The sequence below is a fragment of the Notothenia rossii genome (genome assembly GCF_949606895.1).
Source record: "Notothenia rossii genome assembly, chromosome: 1".
NCBI classification, from domain to species: Eukaryota; Metazoa; Chordata; class Actinopteri; order Perciformes; family Nototheniidae; genus Notothenia; species Notothenia rossii.
This window is the reverse complement of record NC_136912.1, coordinates 27,186,120-27,205,745: the sequence shown is the minus strand read 5'-3', so window position 1 is coordinate 27,205,745 and position 19,626 is coordinate 27,186,120. Positions and strand designations below refer to the sequence as shown.

Here is a 19,626-nt window from a genome sequence, read left to right as displayed (position 1 = left end):
CGTTAGAGCCAATATAATACTAGGGAAATCGTCCTGCACACACTCATGTAAAAAAAAAAAAGGTGGCGTCCAGTGGCGGATTTAGGATTGTATGAGATCCGGGGCTTAGCCCAGGAGTTGTTGTTGGGGGGGGGGGTAAAGTGTTATTTTTTTACAAGTGGGGGGTGGACCGAACATCCTTTAGGGGTGTCGTCGTCGCCTCCTCTAGGGGGGTCCGGGGGTATGCTCCCCCGGGAAGATTTTTTTTTTAAATATTGAAGTTAAAAGCATCAATCTGGTGCAATTTGAGAGCAACATTAACCCTACCTTAATAATACCTTAAAGCGGACAAAAGGCACTGGAGAACACTTATTCATTAATTCCCTTTAATGAAGCAAACTAATGCCTTAACTCACTCAAACAGTCGTTTACTTATTTTGGTGAAACGAGTGTGCGTAGAGTTTTAAATGATGCGGATAGTCTCACCTTGATTCTGGCGCATTGCTTATCGTTTTATAGATCTATTCTCATTCACCATCTTTGTTTGTGACGTAAAGAGTGTAAGAGTCACGTTTCTGAATCGGACACTCTGAGTGGATGCAGTCACAGCCAATCGGAGTCTGATTCAGAGGGTTGCCTGTCAGTTCCGTTGCTATGGTTCCGTTGTTATGTGTACTGAAACAAGAGCCGGTATAATTCCAAGCGCGAAAACAAATAAAAAATTGGAATATGTTATTTTAGTGTCTTAAAAGTAGACTGAGGTATGAAGGGTTAACGTTACATCTTAGGATAATTTTTTTTCATGTTCTGTATACATCCTAACATATAAGGGTATACTTAGTGTGGTTACTCCATGTTTACTAGCTATACAATTAACGTTACATCATTCTTTTTCACTTCTTACTCAGTCAGCCAGAGTGCAGATATCACCATTAGATTGACAAACCTGAAACATCATTGTTGTCAGCTTCTGATACTGCTGCTGCTGCTGCTGCAGCTTTTGGCGCCTGCTTCGATGAAAATAACTTTCTAATATCCATAACTTTATAGGCTATTAGCTTAAAACTTGTCAGGCACTAGGAAGGATCACTTCTTCTTCAGGGCAGGGAAGGCTACACAGTACGCAGGCTAATGTCCCGCAGCGGCTGCCTCTCCGGTGGACTCCGGTACTGCACATTACTCCAGAGATGATTTCAACCAAAAAAAAGTTTTTTATTTATTTATTTTGTATTATTATTATTTTTTAAGTGAAACATTCGGGGCTTTTCAGAAAACATCCGGGGCTTGAGCCCAAGTAGCCACCCTAGCGCCGCCACTGGTGGTGTCTCTGCGCATGCTAGCTTGCAGCAGAGGGGAGAAATGTCCCTGCTCTGATATCAAGCAACAGAAAAACTGTTTTATTGCTTATGGATTATCAGAACATTTCAAAGGGGACGCAGTCACATTGGATATTAACCTATGGATTAACTACAGTATTGTTTTTATCGTTTTAATGCCATTGAAGACCAGTTTAGACCAGACAAAGACGAAGGTACGCCATGTTAGCGTTGTGGGCAACCTAGCGCCACTTGTTTTGATGTACGTTTTTGTTGATAACGTCGCGAGTTTGTATCTTTCAGTGTTGAGGTGGGCACCGTTAGATTCTGTGTCTCCTTGCGATCATAAACGATGTGTTGGATGTGCACCTAGGATACGTAATAAGGGAGCTAGGAGTGATTATCGGTGCAGTAATAGGTTATAATTTTTCGCTCAGGGGTCATTTAGATGCTTCTTATGAGACTTGTGTTATGTTTTGGTAAAAATGGTTTTTATCGTCAGTTAGCTGAGATTATTCCCCTTAATCTGGTATAAAACATTAATAGGTTCTTAAATATTAAGATCCCCTGAGACACAGTGTCGTGAAAAAAAAGAAAAAAAGTACCCGTCGGTGGGGACCTTGGGGCTTAACAGTTTAAGGGGTGAAGAGTTTGCAGCTTTGTAAGAGGCTTGAAGAAATAGAGTAGATGCATTTTTGTTTTGTTCCCTATCCACTGTAAGGCCACTCTGCAGGCATCCTATGACTTGAAAGACCCTGTTAGCTAGGAACATAAATACTGTGGTGGCCCTGAGAGGAAAACACTCCTACCTCAGACCATCTCTTTCTTATGTCTGTGAAGAAACACATGAATGTTGAAGGAATCTGATCACATCTTTTCTGCCTTTCCTGAGCTTAAAACTCTGCACCATCTGTGGCTGGATTGCAAGTGCAGGTGGGAGATTTCCCTGTAAATGCTAGTCAGTTGTCTGCAGACCTTTAGCGCGCTGCCAGGTCTCACTGTAGAGAATTTGGCTGGTTTATAACCTGCATATGTATGCTGTTCTGCTGTGAGACCGGACACCATCTGCGGAGTATCGGCTATCCTTCTGTTTGCTGTGTGTGTGTGTTTTCAGTGATGAGACTCTCAGTATGATGTAGAGTAGGAGGTAGGATTTGAATTGGCTGTATAATGGCTGTTAAATTCCCTACGGATGGCGGTATGGCATTCGTGATCTCATTATAAATGAGAGCAAAGTCCGCTTGTGTCGTATTTATATTGACTAAATGGGACATTTTATTCCCACTTCTGCATAAATTATATGAAGAAGTTTAGGTTGCAGAGAGGGGTGGTGGGCTTATGCATTTAAACAGGCATAGGCCTATATTCCTGAGTATTAAGCAGTAACAGAACACTTTTATTCCGACACCCAGGCTAGACGCCAGGATCAAGTGATTGAGGTAGGTTGATAACAATTCTAAATGGGAATATCATTGATTTAATTATGCAATAAGCTTAAAAAGCATATAAATAACAAAAAAAAAAACAACAAGATAGAGCAACTGTTTTATGATTAAAAAGTAATATTTATTAATAACCAGGGAATAAGAACGTAGCAATATCAGAGCGTAATTGACTAACAAACCAGCATGTTTGGTGCATAGAAACAGCTGAAGTCCACGAAACCAAACTAAGAAACCATGTTCCGTCTGTCTGTCTATCGATCATGAGTACCACGGACAGCGCAGCTCCAACACATGTACTACCGACTAGGGTTGGGTATCGTTTGAATTTCCACGATTCTGATTCCGATTCTACTTTTCAATTCCGGTTCTTAACGGTTCTCAATTCCGATTCTTTGAGGGGCAGGGTAAAAAATTGGTACATGTTTCTTCCACCAAAAAAATAACATTTATTCGAGAAACTTTTACACAGGTTAGTTTACAGTAATATTCACATTAATCAGTCTGTTTAAATTCACTGATATGTAACTGTAACCTGAGAACCACTGAAGCTACAACAGTGCAACAGTCCAACTTTTAAAGGGAAACCCCCCCCCCATTTAAAAAACAGTTCTTGTTGAGAAAAACAAGCATATCTGCCTTCTCAGGCATACCGGGAATAAATGTTTGAACATTTTTAAAGTAAAATGCTTCAATCTGGTGCACTTTAAGCAGAATTACTAGAGACTAGATCTAGGGGGTACAACTCTAAACACCCATATGAAAAAGATCGGTTTACATTTGAATAATTAAATAAGTATGTGAACATAACCAATAACTTACCATAGCCAATAACAAATACATGTAATGTATTTTATTTTTGTTGTTCATTCATATCTTATTTTATTTATGCATATTTTTTTATCTCCAGTTTAAAACGATATGTCTGGTTTACTGTCCTATAGTATACATTGGAATGATTTCAAACCTGTTTTATCCCAATAATTATAAAGGAGTGCCTTGGAAATATGTGTTTACATAAATTGTGATCAAAATGTTTGAGACCCACTGAGTGAACTATCTAAACACTCCTTTACCTCACTGAGCTGTAGTTATCAGCCTCTCAGTCTGACTGGAGAGGACTCTCCCTCCACATTATTGTAGAAACATCTTCTTCTAATATCCGTCAGAGCAGCTAGCACCAGATGCTAATAACAACAGCGCTGGTACCGGTGCACCCTCCCTTTATCCCTCGCTCGCTCCCACGCTCACTCGCACTTTGGCTGTGAGCTGCGGGTGCCAGATAAGCCAACATCCCCCATTTTCATCACTTACAGCGCTCATCGTACAGGGCAAATGAAAAGTGTAACCGGGATGAAAAGGGTGTTACATTTACTTCATTGTGAATGTTGTTACATCAAGGCCGAAAATTAGGATGAGCACCAACGGTCCAAACTTTTTTTTTCCTGCCAGAGTTGTCAGCGCAGCGCCTCCACAGATCTGGCTACGGAGAGTGGCGAGAAACATTTCCTCAGGCATCGAAAAGCGGAACCGAAATTTACATTTCTAAATGATGCCGTTGGAATCGAAATGTTGGAACCGGTTCTCGGTACCCAACCCTACTACCGACACACAACAAACTGTCCATTGTTCCAAAAAAACGTTGTAGATGTCAAAGTGATACAACAACAGTCATCATTTGGCTTGTTTAAAGGTCCCATGTCATGGACATTTCTACTGATCATAATTCCATTGTTGAGGTATACTAAAATATTGTGCAATTTTCCAAAATCACATTGGTTTCTCATACAGCATCCCTGTATAGTATGTGTATTCATTCTCTGTCCTAAACGGCTTGTTGGAGCTCCTGCCCCCCCCCCCTTTCCCTATGAGCCCAGTGGCCGAGACAGCGAGACACAGCGAAACCCAGCCCGAACACACACCCGCAGCCTGGCTGGGAGTTTGTGTGTGTGCTCACACACCGACTCACAGCCTCGCCGCGTCCCACCGTCTCAGGGAGGAGAAATCGGCGGAGCTGCAGCTGAGAAAAGATTGAGTGTGTGTGTGTGTGTGTGTGTGAGGAAATCCGCGGATTGGTCCATTTGGACCAATCCACGGCCTTAACGTAACGGCTCCACGGATTGGTCCATTTGGGTATGGGCACGTCACTGTACCCAGGAAGAAAAAGGGAAATCTCCAACTAGGCGTTCTGGGGCAGCATAGACAGGTATTTTCTGTGTTTTACTCGCTACAGGGTGTACTTTGAGGGTTTGTGACTCTGCAGACCGTTTACATGCATAAAAACCTTCATAACACACAAGGGGACGGGTAATAACCGGAAAAGCATGACATGGGACCTTTAAAGTACACGTTTTGGAAAGAAAACCCAGATCCAATTCAAGCTTTTATTTATGAAAAATAAAATAAGACTCCAAAAGTTTCCCCTAATAAAGTGAGTTAATTTAAAGGCATATAACCAGATTCTGTTATTAGTTTGATCAAAGGCTGACGTGAAGTACATATATACTCCCACATGCGTGGCCAGTATAGCTGGGCATTTCAAAATGTCAAGCAAACATACCATTCTTAGATTCTCAGATCCTTCTCATATTTATAAATGTACATATAAAATGGATATAGAAAGCACTGCGATCACTGTGACAGTCTGTCTGTTTTTGTCTCACCATCTGTAATTTTCGACCACATACCAGCTAAACTTCCTATGGATGCCTTGGCCCATGTAAAGACTTCATAGCTTTGCAGCGATCCATCAGGACATTAGAGATTAATCATACATGAATCGTGCATGAATCACTTAAACTAATGCATATATGAAATGAACAATCTCATTGTGGATTTCACAGACACTTAAACAAGACTTGATTCGACCTTAGAAACATTATTAGTGAAGGTCCAGGAACGCAGTGAGCACAGGTCATTGAGAAACCCGCTGATAGGCTCTGGATCAACCCTCATACGCAAGCATATAATGGACGTATATAAAAATACGTCATTGCATTGGAGAACATCTGAACAAAACTGGTTGAGAGCAGAAGCATTGCAGGTAATGGAGGTCACCCATTCTTAACCTGGCTCCCTATTACACATCCACTCAGCGGGCTATTTCAGCAGCTGCATGTATGGGGACAAACATCTACGCACAAAAACAGAACTTGAAATGGATATGTGAGGACTAAAGAGTGGATGATGGCTGTTTTTTTGATGGGCTGGGTCCATTATTTCTTCCATCATCTGTTGTTGTATGTCTGCAAAACTGTCTCCGTAATGGTGGGTGTTTTTATTTTTGTACTAGGGTCCTTTACTGTGGGTCTGGTACAGTCTAGTCAGCTAAGATGAAACCCAGCTTTGTTTGTCCTTTCGCATTATAAACAGCTCCTGTTGCATCTGAAAGAGCTATTTTGTTTTTAAAAAAGGAAAGATTCTGAGATTATTTGAGTGGTTTATGTTTAAGCCCGTGCCCTACGAATGCCAGATAATTCACATTACTACCAACTGATTTACAAAGCATAGTGTAGGATCTTGGTCTGAGTTGTGTGAACCACTATTGGTTTGCGCTTATTTCTGTGTATGTGAATACACAGCAAATACAAACTTCACAAGGGTAAAACAATTAACTAGTTTTATCATTAATTGATTTCAAAATAAATGTGCACATGATGTACGTACATTATAATGATTTTCTCCTCCAACAACCAAACTCTGAGGAGGATATAGCTGTTGTAACTTTAGTTATATTCAATACCTTAATGCTTGCATTTGTCATGTCATTTAATTCAGCCCCATCTAGAACAATTGCTGTGACAGTTTTCATATCTAAAATGTTGAAATGCAATTTACAAGATAACTCATAACTAACTATGTACTGGCTGAGTGGAGTGCATAAATGGCTTGAACAATGTAGACAGCTATCATCATGAGTATCCATGGTAGTAATAAAACAGAATCCTCCCACATGATCAAACAAGAGAAATCATGCTCAAATACACTGTCCCTTGCAAATATGAAGAGAAACCAAGTGCAGCAGACACACACACGCATGCAAACAATAGTCCCATTGAAGGTTGTCATTTGTTATGCAGCATTGACAGCATGAGTGATGGGCCCTGGGTGACGGATGCCGAGCCGGATCTGTAACCACCACCGTGTGATACCACTGTCAGCTGAGTAAAGGAGCATAAATCAACAGAAAGTCTGCACCGTGTGAACCAGAGACCACACAGGTTAATAGTGAGTTGCAGAGCAAAGTATCTGGACCATGACCGCACAGTGTGTTCATTTGTTTTAACTAGTAGACAGTCAACATTGACTGCCACATTAAATACAGAGTCTCTGTTATTGTGTGAAGAGAATCTGAAGTGAATGAAACAGGTGGAGAAACAATATTTTTTTCTTTAAGGAATCTGTGCTTTATAAATTGTAATCTCTCATGACCAATACAAAAGACTACCTGCTTGCCTGATTGCTCTACCTGCCTTACAATTTAGCTGTGACATTTTTAATGGCTTATCAATGACTGTCTGTGTATTGGTGTCTGAGTGTCATTTAAATAGGGAGCAGAAAAAAACGTTGCAGTAATGTTTAATATCAGTAAAAACAAGCGTAATATCTGTTCCACTCTCTGATGTGTAGGTCTTCAGAGATAAAAGGCTAGCGCATTATACATCATGTATGTATTAGTGTCACCAGTGTAGTGGGTTTATTTCATTTCCTTAGCTGCTATGCCCTGGCACTTGCACATGCACACACTTATGCACATACACAATCTGTGATACAGACCTCTCCAGACCTGCAGTGTGCCTCAGTAATTACACATCTGCCTCTTTTCGTGTAGCTACAGCTGATTTTTACAATCAATTAGACTATTCATTTTGCTTGTTTGTATCTGCTGATGGTGCTGGCATGCCTATCTGTTAAAGACAACAGGTCAGGGCCAGGAGCCCATAAAGCAGTGGTTCTCAACTGGTTTTAATGAACCACTCGAAACGGGTCCGCGCCCACCCGTTTCGAGTAGGTCGCAGATGTGCAAACTTTTATTTAGATGGCCTCATTTTCTAATGCTGAGCATGCAGTAGGCGTTGGACTGAAAGTACCGGAGACCATAAACGGTTTTGAAAACTTCTGTCACGTAGTGATCATCTTCTCAATAAAACATCTTTGCTGATGTTTTTTCAAGTCTCCTGGCACCTTCCCTGGTAGAGGCACGCCGCCTAACACTCCGGGTCCGACGACATCGAATAACGGCTACCGGCTTGCAGCTAACGGCCGTCGTCAACAGCTAACAGCTAACGGCTAACAACGACAGCTACCGGCTAACAACGGCTAACAGCTAACGACAATGGCTAACAGCTAACGACGACAGCTAATGGCTAGCAGCTACCGACGACTAACAGCTAATGGCTAACAACGACAGCTAACGGCTAGCAGCTAACAACGACTGACGGCTAACGGCTAGCAGCTAACGGCTGACTGCTTCCATATGTTAACATCTGACTGTTAACCCTTTTTTGGTTGTGCCGGAGAGGAGGTTCGACCAAGCCTGGTTGACCTCGTGTGGATCCTCTCACAATTTCGCCCATCTGTTTTTGATCGTGGACAGGACGACCTTTTTGAGCTTTTTCTGGACCCCGTCTCGCCTCGACAGTTTCAGACGTCGCCCATGCTTTCATCGGCCCATGGGTGGCGCGCTTCGGGACCCTGTCTTCTCTTCCCTCGCCAACAGCAGGGACGTGAACAGACATTTGGAGGGGCTATTGCTCTAAACTGGAAAAAGGGCCTCCCCCGAAAAAAAACATAAGACCTTTTGAAAATTATAACTTGTTTTTAATGTCAAAAGACCAAACGAGGCTTCTATAATTACCTTAAATAAACTCACAAATTAATGAAACCAGTTCAATACGCATTATTCTATTCTTATCATTCTTTATGAGCGCAGTGACGGTAAGGTATCTAATTACTTATTTATTTAGTATTTGTGACGGCCCCTAGGCCTTAGACTCATGTCCCTGGTTAGCCACTCCCCAAATCAGGAGAGATTGCTGACACCTGATTTGGGTTGAGTGCTCAGCTACAAGTATGGGTGCCTGAGCAATCAGTCTCGCTCTCCTCTTGGGTTGCTTGGCTCTACTGGACCTTGTTTGGTTGGTTGGTTGGTTGGATGGTTGGTTGGTTAGTTTGTTCTTTCTTTATATACTGATGCATGTTCACACACGCAAACACTACACACATTACACTATAAATCTTAATAAGTTGACTTAGGAAACAGATTGCCTCAACATTTCCAAGTAAAGTTAATCATTCATTTTTAAGTTGTTTCAACTTAAATTACTGAGTTCAGGCAACTTATATCATTACAGTAAACTTGAGTAGACCCAACTCAAGATCATTCATTACGATGACTATAAAAAGTTAGTTTAGACAACTTAAATATCTGAATTATGTTGAATTAGCACAACTCATAATAAAAAGTGAACATTACTTGTCAAAGCAGTTCACTTTACTAGGGTAATATAAGGAAACCGATTGCCTCAACATTTTCAAGTAAGCTGAACTTAAAATGTTAAGCTGTTGTAACAAACAAGACATTTCAATGGTAATGATATTCACATTTTATTTGTTTTGTTAAACATATTTTGAGAGGCTGACTCCTGTGCTTTCATCAGAAAAATTTACACATTTATACAAAAATGTATACAAACAGAGTGCCTCTGTGTGTACTACAACGCGGCCCTTGAAAAAGAATAATAATTACAAAAAAAATCTCTTTTCCAAAAGAGAAACGGTCCCACTGCATGGCAAGCCGATTTAGCTTTTATTCATTTCTGAAGGATATCAAAAAGTCAATTCTTACTAGTAAGAATGATAATTCTTGATATCAAAAATGCAATTCTTACTAGTAATAATGTTTATTTCTGATATCAAAAATTGAATTTTCACTAGTTAGAAAGCGAATTCTTGATATCAGAAATTAAATTGTAACTAGTTGTAATGTGTATTCTTGATATCAGAAATGAGATTTTAACTAGTGAGATTTGCTTTGTTTTTCTCATTCATTTCAAGGGGAGTTGGAATTTGAACTATAGTTCAAATCCCAATTTCTGATATCAGGAATTCAATTCTTACTAGTTACAATTACATTTGAACTACCGTACTTTTCGGACTATAAGCCGCGCCTTTTTTCCAATTTTTCGAGCCTGCGGCTTATATAACGGTGCGGCTAATCTATGGATTTTTACAGCTAACGGCCACTAGGGGACCTCCTAAATCTATGGATTTTAAAGGTTACAGTCCACTACCTTTAACTCTATGGGCTCTATGGCCGGTCCGCTCCCCCCACCTTTAAGCGGCGGGCTCCAGCAGGAAAAGCTGGAGGCCGGAAAAGAGTGAGACAGGTAGCGCGAAAAAGTAAAAGTGGAACCGAGAGTGGTACGAGAGACAGAACGAGAGCAAGACAGTTTGTGCAAAGGAAGTTTTCATGCACAAACCCTCATTATGGAAAACAAACGTAGAAATGCATATGATGCAGCTTTTAAGTTAAAGGCAGTCAATCTGGCAGTAAAAGAAGGAAATAGAGCTGCTGCACGTAGCCTTGGCATCAATGAGTCAATGGTGAGACGTTGGAGACACCAGCGGGAAGAACTGTCTCAATGCAAAAAGTCAAAAAAAGCTTTCAGAGGTAATAAAAGCAGATGGCCCGAACTTGAAGACTTTCTTGAAGATTGGGTGAACACACAGAGAGCAGGCGGCCGAGGTGTTTCCACCGTGCAGATTCGACTGAAGGCCAAAACCGTCGCCACCGAAATGAAAATTGAAAATTTTAGAGGTTGACCATCCTGGTGTTTCAGATTTATGAGACGAAAGGGACTGTCCATCAGGGCGCGGACGACTGTGTGTCAGCAACTCCCTCCCGACTACCAGGAAAAAATAACAAACTTCGGCGAATTCATACAAAGAAAGATAGAGGAATATTCCATCGGACCGGACCAGATCATAAATATGGATGAAGTGCCTTTGACGTTTGACCTGCCTCTCACTAGGACTGTTAACAAGAAAGGTGAATCGTCCATCACGTTGAGAACCACTGGCCACGAGAGAACGAATTTCACTTGTGTTCTTGGCTACACAGCATCTGGATTAAAGCTTCCGCCAATGGTGATTTTTAAGCGGATTACAATGCCAAAAGAAAAGATCCCGAACGGCATCTCCTTTAAAGTCAACAAGAAAGGGTGGATGATGGAAAGCGTAATGAAGGAGTGGCTGAATGAGTGCTACGTCAAGCGCCCTGGAGGATTCTTTCACCAAAAAAAAGCGTTGCTCGTTTTGGACAGCATGAGGGCCCATATAACAGATTCTGTGAAAGCAGCCATCAAGAGCACAAACTCAATTCCAGCTGTGATTCCTGGGGGCACAACGAAGCATCTGCAGCCACTCGACATCAGTGTCAATCGTGCGTTCAAAGTGGCACTACGCGTTCAGTGGGAGGCGTGGATGACTAGCGGCGATAAATAATTCACCAAAACTGGTCGCATGCGAAAAGCAACTTTCGCTCAAGTTTGCGAGTGGATCCTGACAGCGTGGAGGAGTGTCAAAACATCCACGATCACCAACGGGTTCCGAAAGGCTGGACTGCTGCGTGATGAAGAGGAGGACGCCGCCACAGCTGAGGCCCCTCAGAGGCTGTTCGATTCCGACAGTGAAGAAGAGGAGTTTGTTGGTTTTGAGAGCGACAACGAAGGAGAGAGGAGAGTGGCTGACGAAGCCACCCTGAGCCTGTTCGTTTCCGACACTGAAGATGAGGACTTTAGTGGTTTTAGTACGCAGGAATAAGACGAATATGAGGATTAATGAATTGACTTTTCTGGTTACAGCCGTGTACTACTGCACCTTAGCCTAAAAGATGAAGACGAGGATTAATGACTTTTCTGGTAGGCTGATTACCGTATATGTTAAGCAGCCGTGTTACTGCAACTTTAGGCTTACGCGCTTACTGTCGTGTTACAGGCACTTTATTTTGCACTTTTAAAAAAACACATTTAATTTAGCCATTGATATTGCCTCGTCAAGCGCTGTAAGCTTTGTTTTTTGTTATGGTACTACTGTAGGCTATATGCAACTTGTTGAAATGTTAATAAATGGGAGCTTCCTCAAACAGCCATCTCTTTCCCGAAAATCCCCTCTGTGCACGAACCCTTACATATGGTAATTAAACATTCAAACACCTGCGGCTTATAGTCCAGTGCGGCTTATATATGGACACATCATTCAATTTAGCTGCTGCGGCTTATATTCAGGTGCGCCTTATAGTCCGAAAAGTACGGTAGTAAAAATACCAATTTCTGATATCAAGAATTCAATTTGAACTAGTCAAAATGCCAATTGTTAATATCAAAAATACAATTTGAACTAGTTCAAAATCGTTTTTTTTATATCAGGAATTTAATTGTAATTAGTTATAAATAGAAATTGAATTATAACTAGTAACAATTGAATTCCTGATATCAAAAAGGATTTTGAACTAGTTCAAATTCCGACTCCCATTGAAATGAATGAGAAAAACGAAGCAAATCTCACTACCGGTAGTTAAAATCGCATTTCTGATATCAAGAATACACATTACAACTAGTTACAATTTAATTTCTGATATCAAGAATTCTCTTTCTAAGTAGTTAAAATTCAATTTTTGATATCAGAAATAAACATTACTAGTAAGAATAGATTTTTTGATATCCTTCAGAAATTAATAAAAGCTAAATCGGCTTGCCATGCAGTGGGAGGGGCTCTGACTCACTGCATTTTTTAGGCTGACTTCAGTGCTTCCATCAGAAAAATGTACACATTTATACAAAAACAATCTCATTCTTGCAACGTGGCCTTTGAAAAATAATAATAATAACAAAGAAAAATCACTTTTCCAAAAGAGAAAAAGGTCCCAGTGGGAGGTGCTCTGATTCACTGCATCAGGGCATTTTTGAGTGATTGTAGTTTTGGTTTAAGGGACTTATGGCCAAGTGAGAGCATCACCCTTTGAATAAATTCAAAAGTGTTCTTAAGTTGTTGAGGGTATTGCAAATTGAGGGCGTAGATGAGTCCAAAAAGTAGGCACATGGCATCTGGGAGAGAATTGATGCCGTCCATCACCATTTTCCCTTCCAATATGATGGCGATTGCTGACGGTGCAAGGTGGAGTGAGCAGGTGAAGCCAGGCTGTCTTCAGGGATGACTGTAAGGATCCCGATGGAGCTGTTGGAGATGTCTGGGTCATCAACATCCTATAACATAGGCAACAGTACAATTACAACCACAATAACATTTGAAATGCAGAGTTTACCTTGGCCTGCTGAAGGCCCACTTTTGGCCAGTATCATAACAAAAGCTAAAATATATTTATGTAACACAAGGGACAGGATAAAATAGATTGGGCGTCCTGTGGCGTAGAATTTAAATAATGATGAAAAAAGACTACTTACAAAGCAAGTCTTGAAGAAGTCATTGTTTTCATCACCCAGGATGACAGGAAGGCCTCGGAGGACTGCTGTTCGCTTGCCACTAACATCTGTACCCTGAAATATATTGAAACAAACATTACTCATAAGTGGTCAAGAATAATTTGTTAACAGAAAACAAAAAAACTGTTTCTTTCTTTCTTGAAGTGCCCAGAGGATTGGCTATCTTAAAGTCATCAATGTAAAGCCCAAGGACAATCCGGAGGGTCTCAGTTTTAAAGAAAGCCTTCTCACGATAGTGTGTGCCATCTCTATAAGTGTTGTATCCATCAACAGATTCATCTTGACTGAGAAGTTTTTCTAAAACATCAGCTCTGTTTAACAATTTTTTTAACATTTTGGTTCTTGTCCAAGCTTGTATTGAACTGGCATCACTAGAGGGAATTCCTTTTCAAAATATGATGCTCTTTTACCAGCTGTGGAGAGTGACCGGCCAGCATCAGTCATTTTCAGGAACTGGTTATTCTCTTTGACAGCATTTGTAATCTCCCTCAAAACAGAATCACTGTCAGTGTCACCATGTTCACCAAGAATGTTTTAATGGCATTATGCAAAAGAGGCTCTGATAAAAGAACAATCTGATTCAGATGTTGGATTACCTCCTGTACTGCAATGTCAGATATATGCAAGATTGCCTGCAGTTTTAGAAATACCGAGGCTAAATTGTGTTCCAGTTGATGCTGTAAATCATCCAGATTTTCAATTTGAGCCTCTTCCTCATTTTCCTCTTGATAAAAACGATAGGATCATTGTAAAGAGCCTTATCTTGTGGTGCATCTTGAGACAGATTCAGATCTGAATTGTAAGCTGCACTGGTCACAGCAATGTCAGGCTTCAACTTCTTCTGTCTTGGATGACTATGTTCTTTACATTTATGAGCATTAAATGTTGAGTACACATTGCTCTCAAAAGTGCAGTTTTCAAATGGACATTTCACGATTTCCTGTTTTTTTAAGATGTTGGCGCAAATGGGTGAAGAAAATTACTTCTGTACAGGGTTCTTCAAAATCGCAAAGAGGACAATGGTATATAACAGGGAGATCACCAGCTTCGCTCATCTGCATATCATGGGAGTGATATCTTGTTAAATTGACTTTTAAGGCATTAAATGACTTGAATGAACACAGACAATCTTTGTAGAGGCATGGAATTGGAGTGGTTCTGGCATAGCTTCCATGTTTTAAGCGATAGTGCTTCAATAGCTGAGCTCTCTTTTCAGAAGAAAATAGGCAGTACTTACATTGCCAATGCATGTTTTCTGTCTCTGAAGATCAATACCTACACACAAAAAATAGAAAAACACAATAAGTTAAACTACATTCAAACTATACAGGGTTTCTACACAAATTCTGAAATCAAATTTCATGCATTTCCAGACCATGACAAAATATAGAATAACACTTTACCAAACTAATAATGCAAATAAGGCCTGCAACTATGTTATAAATAATTTACTCGTGGAGGTCGTAAGCTAACAGCGAATACACCATTTTTGACGATTTACATGGCGCAAATTGCTCCAAACTGCTCGCATATAGTTTTTCCGATATTCACGAAACGCTGTATACACATTACTATTGTGATTTCACACATATTTCAAATTGCCTTCCATTAGCCCCGCCCCCCAGGAAGTCGGCCATTTAGAAAAATGTGTGTTTTTCAGCCATTTTAAGCACATTCTTGCCAACTCCTCATAGGGGAATGATCGAAAAAATTCCAATCCAGGACAAGTTCAGCCCCTATCCAATATGATACTTAATTGCGGAGCACATTTTGGAAAAATCACTCATGGAGGTCGTAAGCTAACAGCGAATACACCATCTTTGATGATTTACATGTTGCAAATTGCTCCAAACTGCTCGCATATAGTTTTTCCGATATTCACGAAACGCTGTATACACATTGCTATTATGATTGCACACATATTTCAAATTGCTTTTCATTAGCCCCGCCCCCCAGAAAGCTGGCCATTTTGAAAAATGGGCGTTTTTCATGCATTTTAAGCACATTTGTGCTAATTCGTCATAGGGAAATTATCTGAATAATTCCAATCTAGGGCAACTTAAGCGCATATCCAATGTGATGCTACATTGCAAAGGAATAGTCGATCGCTTGAACATGGATCTCGTAAGCTAATGGAGAATGTACCATTTTTGACCATTTATGTCACAGCCTACCTTAAGCTACTGAGACCTGCCTGTCTGCCTGCACCATCAACTCACCCTCACCCACACCCACACCCACACACATTGTACAACAAACACAAACAGCTCCTAAAGCATAACTAAATATCAGGCTACAACCCTTGTATATTTTATTATGTGAAGCACTATATGGTTTCATGGAAAAATGTGTAACATGTTTATTTGTAGATATCTCCTTAAGCCTACAAATAAAGTGTGAAATGTAGGACTGTTACATATATTATTGAGCGATATATATTATACACACTGTTCTGCTTTCTGCACTGACCTCAGCAGCTGTTCTCACTGTAAACATCGCCTCACAATGAAAGGATAACCTAACATCCAGGGGAGATGTGATTAGTGAGTAAACAAACAAACGGTAAAGGGCAGAAAGTCTGATGCACATTTGATCATCTTGAATAACTTATAATCACAACGGGAACAGTTTGCAGAGCTGTGCTTCGTTGACATCCAGCCATGCGTCACGCCTCTTTTAAACATCACTGTTGGCTGAAATCGTCTCCGGAGAATACTTCAGTGTACCCTCGGTTATAGCTCCTCCAGAGACACTCCTCTCTCCTCTAAATCAGTGTATCCTCGGTCACGGCTCCTCCAGACAGCTTCCTCGATAATCGATCCTCGACGAGCCTTCAGAGAAATTAGTTTTCCTTCCAGACCGCGCGCCGACATCCGTTTCCGGGTTGCTGCTGGAGGACCTGGGACGCGAAATTAGAGAAATGACAAACGGCTCATTTCCGAGGACTCACGCGCGTCTGCTTGACGCCGGGACGACCGGCCGCCCTCCCCGACAGGCGCACGGACGCGAGGGCCCGCTCATCACTGCTCGCACAAGTGCGACCGCAGTTTTAATTGGAAATGTTTTTTAGGTGTTTTTTTTCGTGTTATTTTACAATGTTTGAAAATATACAATCCGCCCATATATATCAGTATGTAGTTAAATGGGACGTTTTTGAATTGTAATTAAATTAATTCATTTATAAGGCAGTTTGTATTAAAATATTGCATGTAAAATATCAGTTTTTAGTGTTTTAGGACACGGTAGGGTTGTGCGGTATGAACAAATTTAATATCACGGTATTTTTCCGAATTATAACGCAGTGTTTCCCCTACCATTGTCTTGGGTTGACAGTGTGTGCTCTTGTGTGTGTGACGGGAGGGGATCCCCGTCCTTCAGAAACAGAGCTGAGGAGAGAACGTCTTTTTTAAATTAATTTGTTATATATGCCAAATTGCAACTGAAGTAATCTATCTACGGTCACCTTTTGCATTGAATATGTGCTCTTTTATTAAATAAACTAAAGGCTTATGTTATTTATCCAATTTATGTGCATGTTTCAGTGTCCACTGCATTGCTTTCCACGTTCTAGCTCTGTTTCTGAAGGGCGGGGCTCCCCTCCCGACACACACACACACACACGAATGCACACACTCACAGTCAGAGACCAGAGCAGAGGAAAGGCGGAGAACAAAGTGTAAAAAGTCAAACAACTCTGCATTATAGCCCCTTTCAAATTAGTTTATCATTATTTGTTTAGCCTCAAGCCGTCATTGTCACAGAGGAGCAGGGCACACAGCCTGCTTAAAACGAACGTAGTGTGCACATTCTAAAAATAGCTCACTGATGATGATGATGAGCAAGTAAAAATGGTAAATATCGTATGTTAGCTGAGTTTATTCCCGTGAAGTGGTTGCATCATTAATAGGTTCAGAATGTTTAAATGTTAAGAAGCTCTAAGATGCGGTTTTTTGCAAGACGTTGCGTCCCGCGAGGGCAACCAGGCTTAAAAGGCTAAAGTGAGAACAATAGCAACGCCTAAAATGGCGGTAGAGGAACGTGCAGCAGTGGCTAATGTGTGCTAACAGGGAATGCAGCAGTTGTCAACCGTTAACGAACATGCTGCTTTTGCTTTTACACAAGTTTTCTTCCAATACATGTATTTAACCGGAATAAATTCCACGCCATATGCCTACATGACGGGCTAACTTCATTAGCTTTAAAGTTAGCTCTTACCTTATAGCCTTACCACGATTTTTACTTAAACACGGTAAAAGTCGGTGTTCATCTGACGAAAGAGGATGACTCATTACAACAAATAACGATAGCTAACCCTGAAGGATTTTGGCTAACTTCCCAACTCTGTAGCAAAATATTGTTTGTTAAAACCATAGACTGGGTTAACACTTACCTTCTCATGTCTCAGACTCTCGACAATGATTTCTTTCTTCCCGCTTCGTTCATTCCATGACCCATGACGTCGGTCTGACGTCTCTGTGGCAAACTGCGCATGCGTATCGTCCACGTGTGTTCAAAGAGAGCTCACTAATGCTTTAAAGTAACGGTTACTTCAAGCTGATGAGTTAAATAACTTCTCTCACAAGAAAGTAATTTTAACTTGTTGTATTGAGTTAAGTTAACAAATAATGTAGATATCAGTTGATGTCACTATTTTGTTTAAGTAAGGGGCACTATTACAATTTACAACTGACTTCATAGTTAATGTAGTTTCTTTAAATAAATGCACTTCAATTGGATGAATCATGTGTGGTCTCCTTCCTTTGTCCGTCCTTGAGCCAGGGCGTGACATGGGGGCTCGTCTAAAGTCAAACATCAAATTTTGACATATATTTTGTTGGTATGAATTTTCTGTGCTAATTTAGGTTGGAGTATCACACATGGATGTAGTTGTTTTGGAGAGCTTTATTATAATCTAGTTTGGGCCAGTTTTCTTTGAGGTAAATACGGTAAATGTTTGGTGTGGCATGTGACGTGGTGTTCTCCTCTGTGAGGCCAAGCAGCAGGTTCTAATAGAGAGTCTGTTGTCGGGGGTTGGGTTTAGTGTGACAGAGAAAGCGGCTAGAGCAGTTGTCTCGGGATCACGTCCATGGTTTCTTATGGGGTCGCTGTGTATACAGTTGCCTTCCAGTACCACTGGGTTTCAGTGAATAAATACCCACCACAAGTATCTGTACGAAGACTAGGTACGAGTTTAGTCAGATAAGGGACATACTCTAATTAGTTAGTTGAGCATGGGGAGTTACCAGTTGTTGTTGTTGTTGTTGTTGTTGTTGTTGTTGTTGTTGTTGTTGTTGTTGCCACTAGTTGCATAGTGTAAAGGTTTGGTGTATGTTACCTCAATTTGGTTATCGAGGTTGCTAGATTTTTGTGGTTTGATATGGCTAACATTGTGGAAGATTTTGTTCAGTGTCCTTCGGATGAGTTGTTGGAGCAATGTACAAAGGAACAGTTGGTGAAGATTGCTCATTATTACTCTGTTGATTTGAATTCCAAACAAACAAGGGAAACCCTGAAAAGTGTTATAAAAGCTCACTTGCTAGACTGTGCGGCACTGATGGACAGGGGAGGTAAGAGCATTGTCCCTAATTATGTGTCTGACTTGACATTTGAACAACAGGAAAAATTGTTGATTTTGAGGTTAGAACAAATGAAACTGGATTTGGAACTACAAAAATTGGCTTTGATTAGGGCAGGTAAAATGTCGGCAGCGGCTTTGAATGAGGAACTTGTAAGTTCACGCTTTGATGTTGCAAGTAATTTACTGTTGTTGCCAAAGTTGAATGAAAATGATATAGACACTTTTTTTGTCTGTTTGAGCGTGTTGCTGAATCAAGGAGCTGGCCTGATGAGGACAAAACTTTAATGTTGCAGTATGTGTTTACAGGTAAAGCACAAGAAGCCTACTCCGCTTTATCTTCTGACGCCTGTAAAGATTATGATACGGTGAAATCGTCTGTTTTGAAGGCTCATGAGTTGGTGCCTGAAGCGTACCGCCAACGTTTTAGAGACTGGTGAAAGAGTGGTAACAAAACACATGTGGAATTTGCACGGGATTTGATCTTGCATTTCAAGCGCTGGTACTCTTCTTCTGGTGTAAAAACATTGGATCAGTTATGTGATTTAATCATTCTGGAGCAGTTGAAACAGTCTGTCCCTGAGAACATTACAACCTATATTAATGAACATAAAGTCACATGTCCTAGGGAGGCAGCAGTACTGGCTGATGAGTATGTGTTGACGCACAGGCGCATCTTTGGTGAGCGTTATGAAAGGAATGAATCTCAGAAAGCAGGATCTTTGTCCCCAAAGTTTGCACAGCATCCTAATAGCACAAGCAATGCAAACGTGTGTCATTATTGCCATCAACATGATCATTGGAAAAAAGAA

The 19,626-nt window shown here is 40.8% G+C and overlaps 1 long non-coding RNA gene across 2 annotated transcripts; it reads right to left on the bottom strand.

Moving 5' to 3' along the window:
* Nucleotides 1-9,309: 9,309 nt before the first annotated feature.
* Nucleotides 9,310-17,692, bottom strand: LOC307024621. 2 transcript variants are annotated; one of them, XR_013803943.1, is made up of 4 exons: nt 17,630-17,692; nt 14,477-16,138; nt 13,201-13,293; nt 9,310-13,002 (listed from the first exon to the last, which is right to left on the bottom strand). It is a non-coding gene; the product is annotated as an uncharacterized lncRNA (long non-coding RNA). The 2 variants fall into 2 exon arrangements; XR_013803944.1 differs by lacking the exon at nt 17,630-17,692 and having other exon boundaries at nt 9,312-13,002; nt 14,477-17,617.
* Between the last annotated feature and the right edge of the window lie 1,934 nt (nt 17,693-19,626).